Raw genomic sequence first — 17,172 nt, 5'->3', positions numbered from 1 at the left:
GGTTTAGATTATGGAACGGTACTAATAAAATCAGCGGAGGCAAGCGAAACATTTCATAACCTGTATTATTATTCATCATTTATCGTATCACATTAAAGTCTTTAAAAGTGTTCTGTGTACAGAGTTCTTGTAGCAGAAATAAATTCATTTTACAATGTAATTCTCTTCAGTGGGCTCATTGAATCTCAAGGTGATTGTACTTGTGTTGGCGGTCATCGTAGTAGTAGTAGTGGTAGTAGTAGTAGTAGTAGTAGTAGTAGTAGTGGTAGTAGTAGTAGTAGTAGCAGTAGTAGTAGTAGTTGTTGTTGTCGTTGTTGTAGCAGTAAAAGCTGCCACAGCAGTAATAGTAGTAATAGTAGTAATAGGTTGAACACCCACACGCTCTGAAATATCGACTGCGTCACAAATGCAGTGTATCACAGCATACCACCTTCATGTAGCAGAGTGCACATATGATAGACAGGGCGCTGTGTGAGCACTCGCTTGAAAGAATGTGACAGATCGGTGACTTCAGGAGGAGGCGCGAACCTGTCGGCGCATTGCAGAGACTGCGACTGTTTGGCCTATTTTAACGGCTCTAAGACTATTGGTAAGTGAAGTGAAATGAACTTTATTTAGTCCTGGAGAACTGTTCAGACACCCCCCTATGAGAGGTCCGCCGCAGTTGCTGGCCGGCGTGTTTGACAACCGTATGCTGGAGAACGCGCGAGAGAAAAGGAAGGCGCCCATGTCGTCTGCTACGGCTCTCATTGGTAACCACCGCTGAACCGTCATTTCTTCGCAAAGCCCGACGCCCTCGTCTGTCCTCGCCGTCGTCGCCGCACTCGCGGGGTGAGGGGAGGGTGATCGCGGTGCTGCGTTGTGTCAATATGCCAGTGATCCGACTGCTTTGGGGTTGTTTCCGAACTACTGAAGCAGTGAGTAAACATTGTCAGGGCTGACTGCGTGGACAGGCGGCCCATGCACCCTCTTGGCCATACGACGAGTAGTACACGTACAAGATTTATGCGTTGGAGCGAGACGTACGGCCATGGCCGCAGGGTCTCATCGCGTGGGGAGCTTGTTTTTTGCCACGCGTGTTTAGCTCATGCCTAAGTTTTAACCACTCGCTAGGTGGATTCCGTGCCGACTGGTTGTGCGGTCATGATCTCCGACGTCAGCGTAGCTCTGGCCGACTGGGCTCACCCTACGTCACCTCCTGACGCCGACCTCCGATGACAGTGTAGCTCTGACCGACTGGACTTGCTCTACGCCGTCTCCTGACGCCGACAAGAGCTCTCGCAAGTCGTGCCCCGTCCTCGGACTCCTGTGACCGTGTTTCCATCTTTTCTATCTCTCCTATCCCCTCGATATGTCGTCGCTCTCACGCTTTCACGCTTACCTCATCTCTCTTCCTCTACACCTTTATTCCTATCCTTTTAATCCCTCCTCACCTCCATCCCTTGTGAGCTACTGCTGAGGTGTCGCTCCCTGAAGCAGACAGTTATGGGGCCCACATTTCTTTTCTTTTCCTTCTTACAACATAACCACTTCCTCGCCCACACACGCATAGTTGTGGTTTTAATCCCCATTCTAACGGCCGTATCTAACGGTCATACGCTGCCGTTCATGTTTTTACAAGTTTCCAGTACTTGCTTGTACTTGCGAGTTTTAAACACATCGGTACGACTGGTATAAATCCAACATTTTGCAATGTACATACCTAACGGCCTAGTTCAGTTCGCTAATGCAGGGGAACATTCTTCATTCTGTTTCTGAAACCACTGTTTACACTTGAGCACAGCGTGTTCAAGTCAATATATGTCAAGTTTATTAAAGCAGGTATGGAACAGCTATATAGCAAAAAAAAACACTAGCAGGTCCCATAGATCAGAAAATTTGCTGGGAGCCTATTTTTTATTTATTTTGAATACCCTCCATTGAAGAGGGGAGTGGGTCAACAACAAGTCAGGAAACTGCATTACAAACAGCAGAGCAGAAGTAGCTATAACCTCTACAAAACAAGCTATACGGCTCATAAAGGTCGCAATATTCCCGTTGTGACGAGAAAAATGCGGCTGAGGTTAGCATATTGACAATTTTTTGGCATTCACTTAAAAAAATTCTTACATTGGACAAGTTAATTTCATAGACATCAATGTAACGTTATACAGAATCAAATGGCCTAAAATTTAATATTACACACAGCGGCACAAAACATATCTGGGTTGCAAATTGTAGCAATGTTAGAAGGAAGGTGGTTCCAATCGCTAGAGTTATGGGGAATGAAGGAATGGAAAAAGGCCTCAGTGTTGCAAGAGGGAACGCAAACTGTATGAACAGGATCTAAACGCGAGGATATGTATGACGGTGGAGTAAGTAAAGCATGCCCCGCCACGGTGGTCTAGTGGCTAATGTACTCAGCTGCTGACCCGCTGGTCGGGGGACCAAATCCCGGCTGCGGCGGCTGCATTTTCGATGGAGGCGGAAATGTTGTTGGCCCGTGTGCTCAGATTTGGGTGCACGTTTGATTGATTTGTGGGGTTTAACGTCCCAAAACCACCATTTGATTATGAGAGACGCCGTAGTGAAGGGCTCCGGAAATTTTGACCACCTGGGGTTCTTTAACGTGCACCCAAATCTGAGCACACGGGCCTACAACATTTCCGCCTCCATCGGAAATGCAGCCGCCGCAGCCGGGAATAGAACCCGTGACCTGCGAGTCAGCAGCCGAGTACCTTAGCCACAAGACCACCGCGGCGGGGCATTGAGTGCACGTTTAAAAACCCCAGGTGGTCGAAATTTCCAGAGCCCTCCACTACGGCGTCTGTCATAATCATATGGTAATTCTGGGACGTTAAACCCCACCAATCAATCGGAGTAAGTAAAGCATGGCGAAGCATATTATGTGAGAATACTTTATGGTATAAGCACAACCGTGCAATTTTGCGACGTGACGTCAGAGATGTTAGACCCAAGTTACTTTTCATTCCGGATACGCTGGCTGCTCGCTGATAGTTAGAAAAAATGAAACGTGTGGCGTTGTTTTGAATCATTTCGAGTTGATGACTAAGAATTTCAGTACATGGATCCCATATCGGTGATGCATATTCGAGTTGTGAACGTACAAGTGATTTGAAAAGGAGCAGTTTTATCGAAGAAGGGGCGGAATGAAAATTTCGTCTTATGTAGCCAAGAATACGGTTGGCTTTGTTGGTGATGCTTTCAATGTGAAGATTCCAAGATAGGTCAGTAGTGATATGAATGCCCAAGTATTTATATGAAGTAACCGCTTCAAGAATGTTACCATCAAGGTAATACGAGCTTGCGTTAGTTGTGATGCAAGAAACTCGCATTGATTTGCATTTGTACATGTATTGCACCAATGGGATATCGCATTAATGTCAGATTGGAGTGCGTGCTTGTCACTATCATTATTAATTTCCCGAAAAATGACACAATCGTCAGCAAATAAATGTATTGAAGATGAGATACATTTGGGCAGATCATTGATATAGATAAGAAAAAGTAACGGCCCAAGGACGGCGCCCTGGAGTACACCTGAGATAACCGGGGTTAGAGATGAATTGGTGTCATTAGCTGTCACAACTTGCTGGCGATGTACTAGCTAAACACTCAATCCACTTTTATATGCTAGTATTGAGACCAATATTTCTTGGCTTGAATAACAGTAACGCGCGTGGAACTATGTCGAATGCTTTAGCAAAATCAAAATAAATGCTATCAGCAAATGAACGGTTGTCAAGAATAGAGTGAATTTTGTGAGTAAACAAAATAACTGGGTTTCCCGCGAAAAAGACTTCCGGAATCCGTGCTGTGCAGGGTCAAAAAATGAATTGGATTCGAGAAAGTTGGCAACATGAGAGTAAATGATCTGTTCCGAAATTTTATGGTATGCTAGTGATAGATATTGACCTGTAATTAAAGAGGGATTGGGAATATGCATGTTGCCTGTCTGAATCCATCCACATGGAGACAGCAAGAGGGACTCACAGCGAAGACTTAATGTGGAAGCGTAGAAATGACAGTAAGTTAGTTGCAATGAAAAATAAAAAAGGGCTGAGACAAGCGGAAGCCGATGACATTACTGACAGTATGTTTACTTTTTTCTCTCCATTAGTACATGCTTACTTATTATGAAACACGTGCTCCTCTCTGAAGCACGCGGCCATATAGGTAACACTGTAAAGTTAGAAATTACTAATGCCTACTTTATTTGGGTGCATTGAATTTTCTACCCAATCCTGCGGTGCCCTCAGGCCTTGGAGGTAATACAAATAAAACATCTGGCGTAAACAAACATACTCTTGGAGAAATTTATTGAAAACTAAAGTCGCCCTTAACCGTCATTCATTTTTCTTTTGCACCACCTGCTTGCGATCTATCTTTTTTTTTCTATTCGTCATTGTACTAAGCTGCTCAGTACAATCCCAGTGATACAGTTGGGAAGCACGCACATGTTGTCACATCTGGATTTTGTTTTTCACTGCAACTACCCCACATGTCCCTCGTTTTGCTTCAAATATTACCCACGGTCACCTGCAAGTTAGATACGTGCAGTATTTCGGAGAATGACTGCTGCACCAAGTCCGCAAAACTGCGGCAGGCATCCCGAACCGAGCCTGCCATGTCAAGTAACTAGGCAGTTTATTTTAAAACAGGGCATACTCAGTGATTGAACAACTGTTTCACGTTTTTGCGCCACTCTCGCTGCAGCTAAAAAAATGGCTGGGGCGCATTATCAACATTTGATAGTTTAAACTCGCAATCACTAACGATATGCATCGATCGTGTAAGCAAGACCGTCGGTAGCCTCAAAATTGCTCAAAACATGAACGCTGACGTGCGGGCCGTACCTGCAACAGCGTAGTAAGCCGACCGGGTCAAAGCATGACATGCGTTTAAGAGGCGTGACGAACATGCCGTGGGATCTACTGGAAAAAGTGGGCCTTGATGATAGCGACTATGCGTCAAACAAGTACGTCTTACGTGCAGTCCGTCTACGCAATTTGCCCGAGACTGTTCACTTACGGTATCAGTAGTTCGGAAGCAACCCAAAAGCAATCTGATTCACAAAACACACCGCACACACAGCTGCCCTCAGTACCGGCGAGTCCGCGGCGGCCTTGGCTGCTGGAGCGGCAACCGCCAAAAAAAGCAAAAATTCCAACTGAACGCGGAAATGACGTTTGTGGTAACCGCTCCCAATGAGCGCCGTAGCAGACGACATGGGCGTCTCCCTTCTCTCTCGCGCGTTCTCCAGCATACGGTTGTCAAACACGCTCCCAGGACATAAGCTAGAATCAGTGAAAACTCACAACTAAAGTTAATAGACGAAACGTCGTGATAATTGCGGGCAGCCTAAACATGTCTTGAATAAGGAATCGGCAGGACTAGCGGCAACTTTGGCGAAAGGGATCGATGGCATGTGCGCCATTACCTCCCAGGTTCAGGTAGTGGTATGCACGATATCGGAGGTACCGGTACATGACGGCAACCTGCAAAGAGCGGTTGTCAACTCAAACAGGGAGATATGGCAGATGAGTCGAGAGAAAGGCTTTGAGGTAGTGGAAATAACTAGAGCCCACGAAACGCAAGAGAAGCTAAAAACTTTTTGTTAATGTCCAAAAAGGATAGTCCAAAAGCATATTAGAAGTCTTGTTCAGATGTTATTTAAACCTAAGCAGCTTGAAAACCTCCTGTAGTTGTGCTAACGCCACGTTATTATACTCCTTGAAAACTTTTATCCAGAATTATAAAAAAACGTCTTTCTAGATTTTTGAAGAACCTTTGTAAACGTTTACAATAGTTATAGTATTAGGAGCCTAGTAAACTTCTTGCCGATATTCTCAAAATAATTTTGCTAGATCTTTAAACACCTTTTTTAGACATTTATTTTTCATGCAAACCAGCTTGCTGAGCATTTCCCCTGGGTAATTTGTTGCGTCATGTCAGGTTTAACAATCGGTGCATTTAGCTGTTCACTATTGAAAGTGACAAGTAGGGACAGCAACATAATTTGGAGTTAAATTGTTGCTGGCACTATTCTAATCAGCAAAACTGGTGCCATGTTTGTTGAAAGAATCAAGTAGTGACTGCCGTCTATCATTACGATAGTCTGTTTTGCTTGGAGACAAGCCGGGCTTTAAAACATCACCTGAATATTGTTTCTGGTGTTCCCTTGAATGCATCATGCTGCACATCCAAAAGTAAATGCAAAATTTCAACAAATATTGTTGCATACTTGTAACCTTTATTATACATAACAATGACTGCACTTTGTCCCAAACTTGCATGCATTATAGTAACTATATTTATACAAAGTGATTTAGGGGCTGGCCATATACATGTCCAGGAACCTGCTCTCATACAAAAGGCACAAACTGTTCTCTTTGAGCAGACTTCGATCAGTGCAACAAAATTTAGCAGGCTAGCTAGCTTGCAAACACATTAGTCCAGTAGCAAATATATGAAGGTGGAAAATTTGTTACAGCCAAAAAGCAGCCGTTGAACCATTGCTTTTTTTCCCCCCAATGCTCTAGAATTTAGCTATGTTAGAACCATAAGTAGTCGAAATTAATGAGTTTCACCACAAATTTGTCTTTAACAATCAAATTGTGGTTTTGGCAAAACCCCGAATTCCAATTCCATCCCATACTCGCACAAAAGACACAGTGAAGCAAAAAAAATGCTACAGTATTCTAGAAAGCCTTCTGTCAGTCATCATTAACAATGTTAAACATGGTTAGGTATCACTGTAATATATCACACATGGTTAGGTATTGGCCAAGTTAAGTATGATTAAGTAAGACAATAGAAAATCACTTCATTTCATTTATTGCATCCTTAAAGGCCCGAGGGCATTACATAAGGGGGGGCAAAAAATACGCTGTGAATGTGTATAATTCAAGTTGAACAAATTATTATAAACAGTACAGTTCTAATATGGTAGTTTGGTCAAAAATGACAACAAAAAAGAATCAAATAACACACAAAAGAAACGCTTTGGCTGGGAATTAGAGAACAAATAACTAGGCACAAGCAAATTATACATACAGTACATTGGTAGAATATATTTACAGCCACGGGTTAATGGGTGGAATCAAAGTGGGATTCTAATTTTGCGCGGAATGATGTGCGGTCAGGTGTGGCAACAATGGTATCGGGAAGGTGATTCCAAAGTGTTATTGCTTGGGGGAAAAAGGAGTCGTTCATTGCGGATGTACGGCCGTTGATTCGTGCAATGGGGTTTGAATGATTAATGCGGGAAGAAGTTCTGTTTGGGGGCTGTAAAAGTTCGTGTCTTGATTGGGGTCGGAAAAAGAAACTGTGGAGGAGGCATAGGCGCGAGATGAGGCGGCGCGACGCGAGTGATGGCAGTTCAATTGATTGTTTTAGGGCGGTGACACTGATTTCTCTGGAGTACTGTAAGGTTATAAAGCGGGCAGCGCGGTTTTGAACTGCTTCTAGTTCGCTAACGAGGTATGCCTGGGATGGATTCCAAATGGACGATGCGTATTCGAGCTTTGGCCGTACGTATGTTAAGTATGCTAGTTTTTTAACGTCAGGAGATGCTGATTTGAGGTTACGGCGCAGAAAACCAAGCGTACGCAGAGCGTCTGAGCAGATGGACTGTACGTGCGGTGCAAATGAAAGAGATGGGTACATGTGCACTCCGAGATACTTGTATGACGAAGCCGAATCGAGAGGAAGCGAATTGATAAAGTATGTATGATGCACAGTGGTGCGTTTACGGGAAAATGACATCGATTTGCATTTGGTTAGATTTAACGGCATTGATGAGTCTTGGCACCATAGCGCAACTGTGTCGAGGTCTTGCTGTAGTTTAGTACTGTTTTCAAAGTTGTGAATGGGGGAGTATGTGACACAGTCATCCGCAAATAGTCGAAGTTTTGTTTGAATGTTTGTTGGCAGGTCGTTTATGAATATTAAAAATAGAAGAGGTGATAAGCCCGCACCCTGAGGGACGCCTGATGATACGTGAGTTTTAGAGGAGTTATGATTATGACTTGATTGCACTTACAGCATTAAATTTGAGAAGACAATGAAATAAGGTCACAAAAACATTAAAACAAAATATTCAGTCAATATTACAGTGAAAATAAAACCATTGATCAGCCACAGCCATATTGCTACGCAAAAAGTTCAATTCTAAGTGGCTAACTGCAGAATACACAAACATTAAACACGACAGAAAACGTTAGAAAGCAGCACTGACACATTCAGAGACGTGCTTTCTGCTTGTAATAAAATTCAGCCCTAAGAACAGAAAACTTCCTTTACAGACCAGTTCCCGCAGGTCGCGGGATCGAATCCCGGCAGCAGCGGCTGCATTTCCGATGGAGGCGGAAATGTTGTAGGCCCGTGTGCTCAGATTTGGGCGCACGTTAAAGAACCTCTGGTGGTCGCAATTTCCGGAGCCCTTCACTACGGCATCTCTCATAATCATATGGTGGTTTTGGGACGTTAAACCCCACATATCAATCAATTACAGACCAGTTATGTGCCCACGGGGACACAAAGTAAGACAATAATGCTGTCAGCTGCCCAATCAACAAAAAAATATCGAAATTTTGGTGCCTACAATGAGTGGATATGTTTGCATAGAACAATTCGTGGCAGTCATGTTTCTACACACACTCACTTGGAAAACTTTTTCGAGCATGTCTATGCTCTGAGATATTCCACTGGGAAGTTTATGGTGCTATCACGATTACGCATTCAAGGTAATGAGGCCCAGCAAGACATTACTCTCTGGTGGGACAAGCAGTCAGTGCTTGCTATCACCAATCGGTAGTAAAAAGGTAACCATTAAAATGCTTGTCTATGGTTTCGACCCATAATCAGATTATATACGGCACCTCAAGGAGCAGTAGCTGTGTGCTAGTGCTCACTGTCCTGCATGCATAACGATACAAGCCACAACTAAACTTTCCAGCGGGATATCTGAGCATAGGCATGCCAGAATTCCTCGGACCTATGTAGAAATGTCACTGGCTCAAATTTTTAATACGTGCACGGCCACCTGCTGCTGTCACTAATAAGTTCATTATTGAATCTTATTCAAGGCACGGCTGACAGTGATAATTATTGTTGCACATTGTGTTCCCCTGAACAGTTAGCTATCTGCAAAGGTGCCTTTTACACAACACCACTTACAGCACTGACGTTTTTAAAGAAAAATAAAAGGCTTAATATCGAACATCCTGAACATGCGAGCTACTTGAATACAGCAACCAGGTGGCTCAGGGAAGTTCCCTTTCCATAGGAAACAGAAGCCATGCGCAGCTGCTGTACATTCAGTAGCCAAATTTTCCACGAGCCACCATTGATGACAGGCTTGTCCGGAATTCTTTCACGCTCAGTTCGTACAAGGTGCATGGATGGGCTGCGACGGAAACACCGAAAAAACAGTTTAGTGACATGAGTGACATGTGTCTTTTAGAAAAACTGAATTTGTCAGTATATTTAAAATGATTTGGACCAATGTGTCTTAAAACAAGCAGGATGTACACAAAGTAGAGATGCTACAAGCAAAACATTCTTCGTGTTCTTGGCGAACACAGTTGCGACCTTACGAATGAAACTGCAATTTCCACATTGCAGATGTGTCAAAACCATGCTTGAGTTGCGCTCGTGCATTGCGCGTTGAAAGCAAATTCAATGATACCTCCACACATACATGATGGTATCCACTTTCATCAAGTATCCATTGCAGGTAACTTATAGCATTGAACTATAATTTTGTTTTAAATACAACCAATGTAGCTTTTTTTCAGGCTGCTCACAGTGGGACAATTATACCTATAATGTCATAAATGGGTGTCAATAGATTACTATTGTGTGCTGCCAAATTAGGGTCACCAGTTTCAATGATTTTCGTTGGCTAAAATGGCAGTACCTCTCACTCAAGAATCACAGGCTGTCTAATGAAAAAATATATACGAGGCATCCACCTTTAACCACACACCATCCCAATAAAGCATGCAAGCTTCTGCAACAATCTCCGGGAACCAGAATCTTGGAAGCTATTGACCGTGATTTAGCAATATGATTTGATGAAACTGATTTCCGAATTTTTATCATTTCTTTATTGCCAATAGCTTGAAGTTTTGCAGTCTATAGTTATCATTCCCAAATAAATACGGTGTCCAATTTTACATCTTAATAGCAATACATGCATGACTTATGCATGCTTACCATGATTTATAATATTATCGCGAGCTTGGGGTGATAAATAAAATATTCATTCTGCACATACCACGGATTCTGTCAACATCTGTAGCGCATGCCTAGAAAGTTTACTTTATCCAACATACCGGTAAGCTTTTCAATAATCAGAAAATTTCATTGGAGGTGGTGCTATAAACTGTTCCTAATGTTCGTACACGAACAAGTGTTTAGCATTGTTTCAACACCAAGGTTGGGCGACGTGCATAAAATAATGACTGAATTAGTGCTCGCACAGTAAAGTAGAGCCATTTGGCCACATTAAGCCATAAAATATTCGTTCTAAAATACAGTTCAGAATAAACGAATGACTTGAAATGCACGGATTCAGGCCGCATGAGGTACCTATGTTGCTGGTGTATACCGAAAGTTGGAATTTTCCTAAACGAGCTGCATGAACACTTAAGGGTAAGTTCAACCTTTGCGAGCCCTACCTAAGACGATGCAACACGCTGCACACGAACACGCATCAACTCGAGTATCACGGTAGTTCATAAACACCCGTGCCGGCGCGGATGCACACACCGGAATACATTCGGCCGCTCGCAAGGAAAAAGCTTCTGTGATAGTTGTCATAACGTATAACGATACTGTAACTGTTTAAAATGGAACGTATAGCAGATGAGACTGCCTTAGACACGTCCCCTTCAATGGTGCACAATATGAACAGGCAACAACGCCTACAGCTAACAAACGCCCCAGACTTATTAAAGAAAAATAGTGGTCACTCGCGAGCAGGGCCCCCCTCCAACATCACTGCCAACAAAGGCGGACAGCCGCCACAACTCTGCTCGAATCTGCCACCGAATTCCCACTACGCGTGCATGCTTCACACTCCACACACACAAAAAAAACTTGTCTGCGCTTAACTTCGCACAAATTTTGCCTTTACACTGGTCAAGTACTACACAAAAGCTGGATCCCCATGTAAACAAAAGCTCACTTATCGTGCACATGGTAGGGAAAACGTGGTGAGTGATAACAAAGCGCCGACAGCAGCAGTGTGGTACATACTTGGCGAGTGCTCCACCATACGAGCCCACACGTCTTCGCTTGAATAAAGCGCATCTTCGTAATAAGCAGCACTGTCAGAGCACAAAACACGAACACAAAGCGCAAGCACACATTTAAAACACGAGAGAAATCAACTCAAGCCCGCTTCTTCAAGAGGCGACTGAGCGGCCGATAAACACGTCCAGAGAAGTAAAATTGTTCTAGCCATGCAGGTGCACACCGCATTTGTGTATCTTAATTTCTTAATGCTGATTAGAGAGCTCAGTTATTAAATTTAAATGTGTAAGTATATATACTACATAAATATGTAAAGCGAATGTTATTTTGGTTTAAAAAAGAAAGAAACGTAGAAAACACCCCCGAGACCTCATCCACGAATTCTACCAAAGTTCTAGAAAACAGCTTTTAGTATATGTTTTGAAAAAGACTTCTTGTAAAGAACGTTTTCTCAACGTCTTCTAAAAAACTTCTTTTGAAAAACGTTTATTCAACGTCAAATATTATTCCTAGATGTCCGTATACCTTTCTAGTTGTTTCAAGAAGTTTATGCGACGTTTCGTGTTTCTTGGGAGAGGTGCGTAGTTGGGTGGTTTTCAACGAGACAGAATTCATTTCTGGTGGGCGTTTGGGATTGGTAATCCATAGCAAAGTCCAATTGGACCGAGTGAAGCAAACGTGTTCAAAACTTCTCTTTGTTTTGGACACAGCAGGGGGAAAGGAAACGTGGCTATAGGTGTAGCATACTTGTGCACGGGGATTAATTTCAAGGAAAAGAATTTGGAGATAGTGAATTGCATGCTCACCGATTTTAAAGAATTTGGTCGCGTAGCCAGCCCCGCCGCGGTGATCTAGGGGCAAAGGTACTCCGCTGCTGACCCGCAGGTCGAGGGCTCGAATCCCGGCTGCGGCTGCATTTCCGATTGAGGCGGAAATGTTGTAGGCCCGTGTGCTCAGAGTTGGCTGCATGTTAAAGAACCCCAGGTGGTCGAAATTTCCGGAGCCCTCCACTACAGTGTCTCTCATATTCATATGCTGATTTGGGGACGTTAAACCCCACATATCAATCAATCATTGGTCGAAATAATTCTTTTATGGAACATGAATGCTCACGTACAAAACCTCGATGAATATTCAGATACCACTGGCAGGTAATTGCTAGATCTCTGCGAGGAACATAGTCCGGAGATAGTTAAAGCAGAGTCTAAGTCTGAGAGGCAAATCGCGTGGGAAGCCGGGCATAGGCCATCGAGCATTAATTATTGTCTTATGACAAACTTAGAGAGATTAAAACAGACGAGGAAGACATAAACAGCTTGTGTAGTGATCATAGTGTATTTCTCTCGCTCCTTTGGTGTTTGTTTTTTCCACTGCACTACAATACGATTGATTTGTCCCAACTCTCCCAACAAGCAACGCTGATTAGTGATCATAAATGCATAATATAACAGATGAAACATAAAACTTCAAATTAGAACTTAGTGCTGTGTAGGCGGTTGTTGTGGACTCGGGTAGATGGCTTTGCCGCCTTAGAAGTACGGCGCACGTGTTCCGGCAGATCAGGACTCATGTTGAATTCCAATGGTGGAGTCGGAGCAAGTTTTTCTGCTTCTTTAAGAGCAAGTGTGTTCCAATGACAGAGTGAGAGCGAGAGTCAAAAGTTCCAATGAGAGAGCCGGAGGGGATTCGGAGCGGGAGTCACTCCGTGGAGCAGGAAAAACTGCTCCGCCAAAATCGGTGGAGTGGACCGAAACTCAGCATGACGCATTTCCTTTAACACGTTTGCCTGCTTGGGGGCGCGGCTGGCGCGGTGCGAGTTGTGTTGATAATGGCGGACGGCTCGGCTACCTCGGCAAAGCGTGCGGCAATGCTTCTGCTACTCGATAGCGACAGCAGACGTCGTGGACAATAGCTGTTGCACGCTTGGCGTGATATCCATTCCACACAGGTGAATAGCGCTTAACAAGCAAACGAACGATGCGGCGATGCTGGTAAACCACGTGGGAAAGAGACAGCGGAAAAGACCACGCGCAAGGTATCCTGGGTAACGCGGCAACTTCCGCCTTGCTCCAGCAGGGCGGGTTGTGTTCCGATGGCGGATTTGGAGGATTTGCTCTACGCCAGAGTCGAGTGCTCGCTCGCGAAGTCGGTCGGCTGCACCGACTCCGCCATTGGAATTCAACATCAGTAGGGCTTGGACTTTGGGAGCCGGAGTGAAGCTATAATCGGGGCCGCACTGCTCTCTCGATGTAACTATGCGTTATAATCCCTGTTATGTTGATACACAACAACTGGCGACGAGGATGGGATAGCACCGGACCCGAAGGCAAGCCAAAGCGAAGACATCCTATAGTGATGCGGGCAGAAGCGAATTTACGGCCGGCACGTCCTTCCCGCGCAAACATGGCGACTTACGGTCGAGTCGAGGAGTATGACAGCAAAGAGCCGTGACCATCATACACGGAGTGGCTCGATGCGTTCTTTAACGCCAACGCCATTGAGGACGATAAAAAAAAGCAAAGGATATTCCTGTCAACAGTCGGCACTAGTACGTACGCAACACTTCGCAGATGTTGGCTTCCGATAAGCATAAGGAAAAAACTTTCAAAGAACTTATATCAACACTCAACAGTCACTTCAGTCCCGCGCCTTCAGAGATAGCCGAAAGCTTCCGTTTTCACTCCATGGTTCAACTCGAGAACGAAAGCGTCGCAGAGTTTGTCGCCGAGCTCCGACAATTGCAGAACATTGCAATTTCAGCACAACGCTGAACCGGATGTTGAGGAACAGACTTGTGTGTGGAATTCGCGACAGAGGCGTGCAGCTGCGGTTTTTAGTTGAGAAAAACCTCACTCTGGACAAAGCCGTAAAAGTTGCAAGAACGACAGAGGCGGCAGAACTCAACGCAAGCGAACTGCGCAAGGGCCACTCGGACAGGCCCACTTCTCCTATCACTCCTACTTCTAAATTCACATATAAAACCCAAAACAAGTGGACGGAGGGAAGGCCGCTGTGGCAGCTCAGTGGTTAGAGCATCGAAGGTCGTGGGTTCGATTCCTGCTCACGGCCGGTTATTTTTTCATCCACTTTTCTTTCTTATTTACATTCCATTGGTTCCAATAACTTCCCCTGTACATTCCATGGCATTACTGTCTGTTAGATCTCATATATATATATATATATATATATATATATATATATATATATATATATATATATATATATATATATATATATATATATATATATATATATATATATATATATATATATATATATATATATATATATATATATATATATATATATATATATATATATATATATATATATATATATATATATATATATATATATATATATATATATATATATATATATATATATATATATATATATTGCCACGTTCCATTTTCCAACTTTTCGTTATCGTCCCAAAACACCACATGATTCTCAGCGCAAACCGCGCCTGCAGTTGTCGAGAAGGTTCCGGACTGTAGTAGATCATTTCGATAAGATCACGTCCACTGCGCGAACGGTACAGATTGTTCTGGAACCTACGCCACCACCAGCGATAACGCTAGAACATTCGACGGCAAGAGTATAAATGCCGACGCGCTTCGCCGCTTGTCAGTTGTTGATCGGACGCTCCGTTCGCCGCTATCAGTCGATGTTTAAGCGCTTTCCAGGAGCTTAAACATCGCCTCCAGACGCCTCCGTTACTTCGCCATTTCGACGAATTCGCCGAGACAGAAATACATACTGACGCAAGCAGCGTATGTCTTGGCGCCGTTCTTGTGCAGAGGGCTGACGGACTTGAGAGGGTTATTAGTTACGCCAGCCGATCGCTATCCAAAGCAGAAGCAAATTATTCCACAACAGAAAAGGAGTGCCTCGCCATCATCTGGGCTACGTCGAAATTTCGCCCCTACCTCTACGGCAGGCCCTTCAAAGTTGTGAGCGACCACCACGCCTTGTGTTGGCTAGCCACCTTGAAGGACCCTTCAGGTCGCCTCGCACGATGGAGCCTGAGACTTCAAGAATATGACATTACTGTCATTTACAAGTCCGGCGAAAAAACACTCCGACGCCGACTGTCTCTCTCGTGCGCCGGTCGACCAACCGCTACCCGACGACCCGGATGACGACTATTTCTTGGGAACGATAACTACCGACGACTTCGCTGAACGACAGCGGGCCGACTCGGAACTTAAGGCCATAATAGAATACCTCGAAGGCAGGACCGCCGAAGTCCCGAAGGTATTCAAGCGCGCACTTGCGTCGTTCTTTCTACGAAATGGTCTTCTACAAAAGAAAAACATTTCACCGCTTCGAGCTAAGTACCTCCTTGTGGTGCCTTCAGCTCTGCGACCAGAACTCCTGCAGGCCCTGCACGATGATCCGACGGCAGGGCACGTCGGTGTTTCTCGCACGCTCGCGAGGATACAAGAAAGGTACTACTGGCCACGTCTTACCACCGACGTCACTCGTTATGTGAGAACATGCCGGGACTGTCAGCGACGCAAGACACCGCTGACAAGGCCAGCGGGACTTCTGCAGCGAATTGATCCACCTTGCCGACCTTTCCAGCAGATTGGTATGGACCTACTGGGGCCGTTCCCCACGTCGGCTTTCGGAAACAAGTGGATCGTGGTAGCTACCGACTACCTCACCCGCTACGCAGAGACAAAAGCCCTGCCGAATAGCAGTGCATCCGAGGTAGCTAAGTTCTTCGTCGAAAATATCGTCCTACGTCACGGCGCCCCGGAGGTCCTTATCACCGACAGAGGAACGGCATTCACTGCCGACTTAACTCAAGCGATCTTGGCATACAGCCAAACAAACCACCGCCGGACGACAGCGTACCACCCACAGACCAACGGCCTCACCGAGTGGCTTAACAAGACGATAGCCGACATGCTGTCAATGTACGTCGATGTCGAACACAAGACGTGGGACGCCATTCTTCCGTATGTGACCTTCGCATACAACACGGCGGTGCAGGAGACGACGCAGACATCTCCATACAAATTGGTCTACGGAAGGAGCCCGGCAACGACGCTCGATGCCATGTTACCCAACGTCACTGACGAAGAAAACCTCGATGTGAGCGAGTACCTTCAACGCGCCGAAGAAGCCCGACAACTTGCGCGTCTTCGTATCAAGAATCAACAGACGACCGACAGCCACCGTTACAACCTTCGACGACGCTTCGTGGAATACCAGCCCGGTGAACGTGTTTGGGTGTGGACGCCGATACGCCGACGTGGACTAAGTGAAAAGCTTCTGCGACAGTACTTCGTACCGTACAGGGTGGTTCGACGTCTCGGCCCACTTGATTACGAGGTTGTCCCCGACGGCATCACGAACTCTCAACGACGCCGATCGCAACCTGAATTCGTCCATGTCGCGCGCCTCAAGCCGTTTCATGCGCGTTAACAAACTGAAACAGTGTTTTTTTTTTGTATCGTAATTTATTCAGTGTACTTTTTTGCATTATTATTGTACCTTCATCTTTAGTTAAAGCATCGCGACGATGGCTTTTTTTTCAGAGGGGGGCAATGCCACGTTCCATTTTCCAAGTTTTTTGTTATCGTCCCAAAACACCACATGATTCTCAGCGCAACCCGCGCCTGCACTTTTCGAAAAGGTTCCGGACTGTAGTAGATCATTTCAATAAGATCACGTCCACTGCGCGAACGCTACAGATTGTTCTGGAACCTACGCCACCGCCAGCGATAACGCTAGAACATTCGACGGCAAGAGTATAAATGCCGACGCGCTTCGCCGCTTGTCAGTTGTTGATCGAAGGCCGACGCTCCGTTCGCCGCGGCCGTCCGGCAGCTCGAGGTCGCACTGGCGCTGCAAAGGCGAAAGGGGGACACCCTCAGTAACCCGAGCGGCGACGGG

This window comes from Rhipicephalus microplus, chromosome 3 (assembly GCF_043290135.1).
Source record: "Rhipicephalus microplus isolate Deutch F79 chromosome 3, USDA_Rmic, whole genome shotgun sequence".
NCBI lineage: Eukaryota > Metazoa > Arthropoda > Arachnida > Ixodida > Ixodidae > Rhipicephalus > Rhipicephalus microplus.
Note: the sequence above shows the minus strand (reverse complement) of the source record.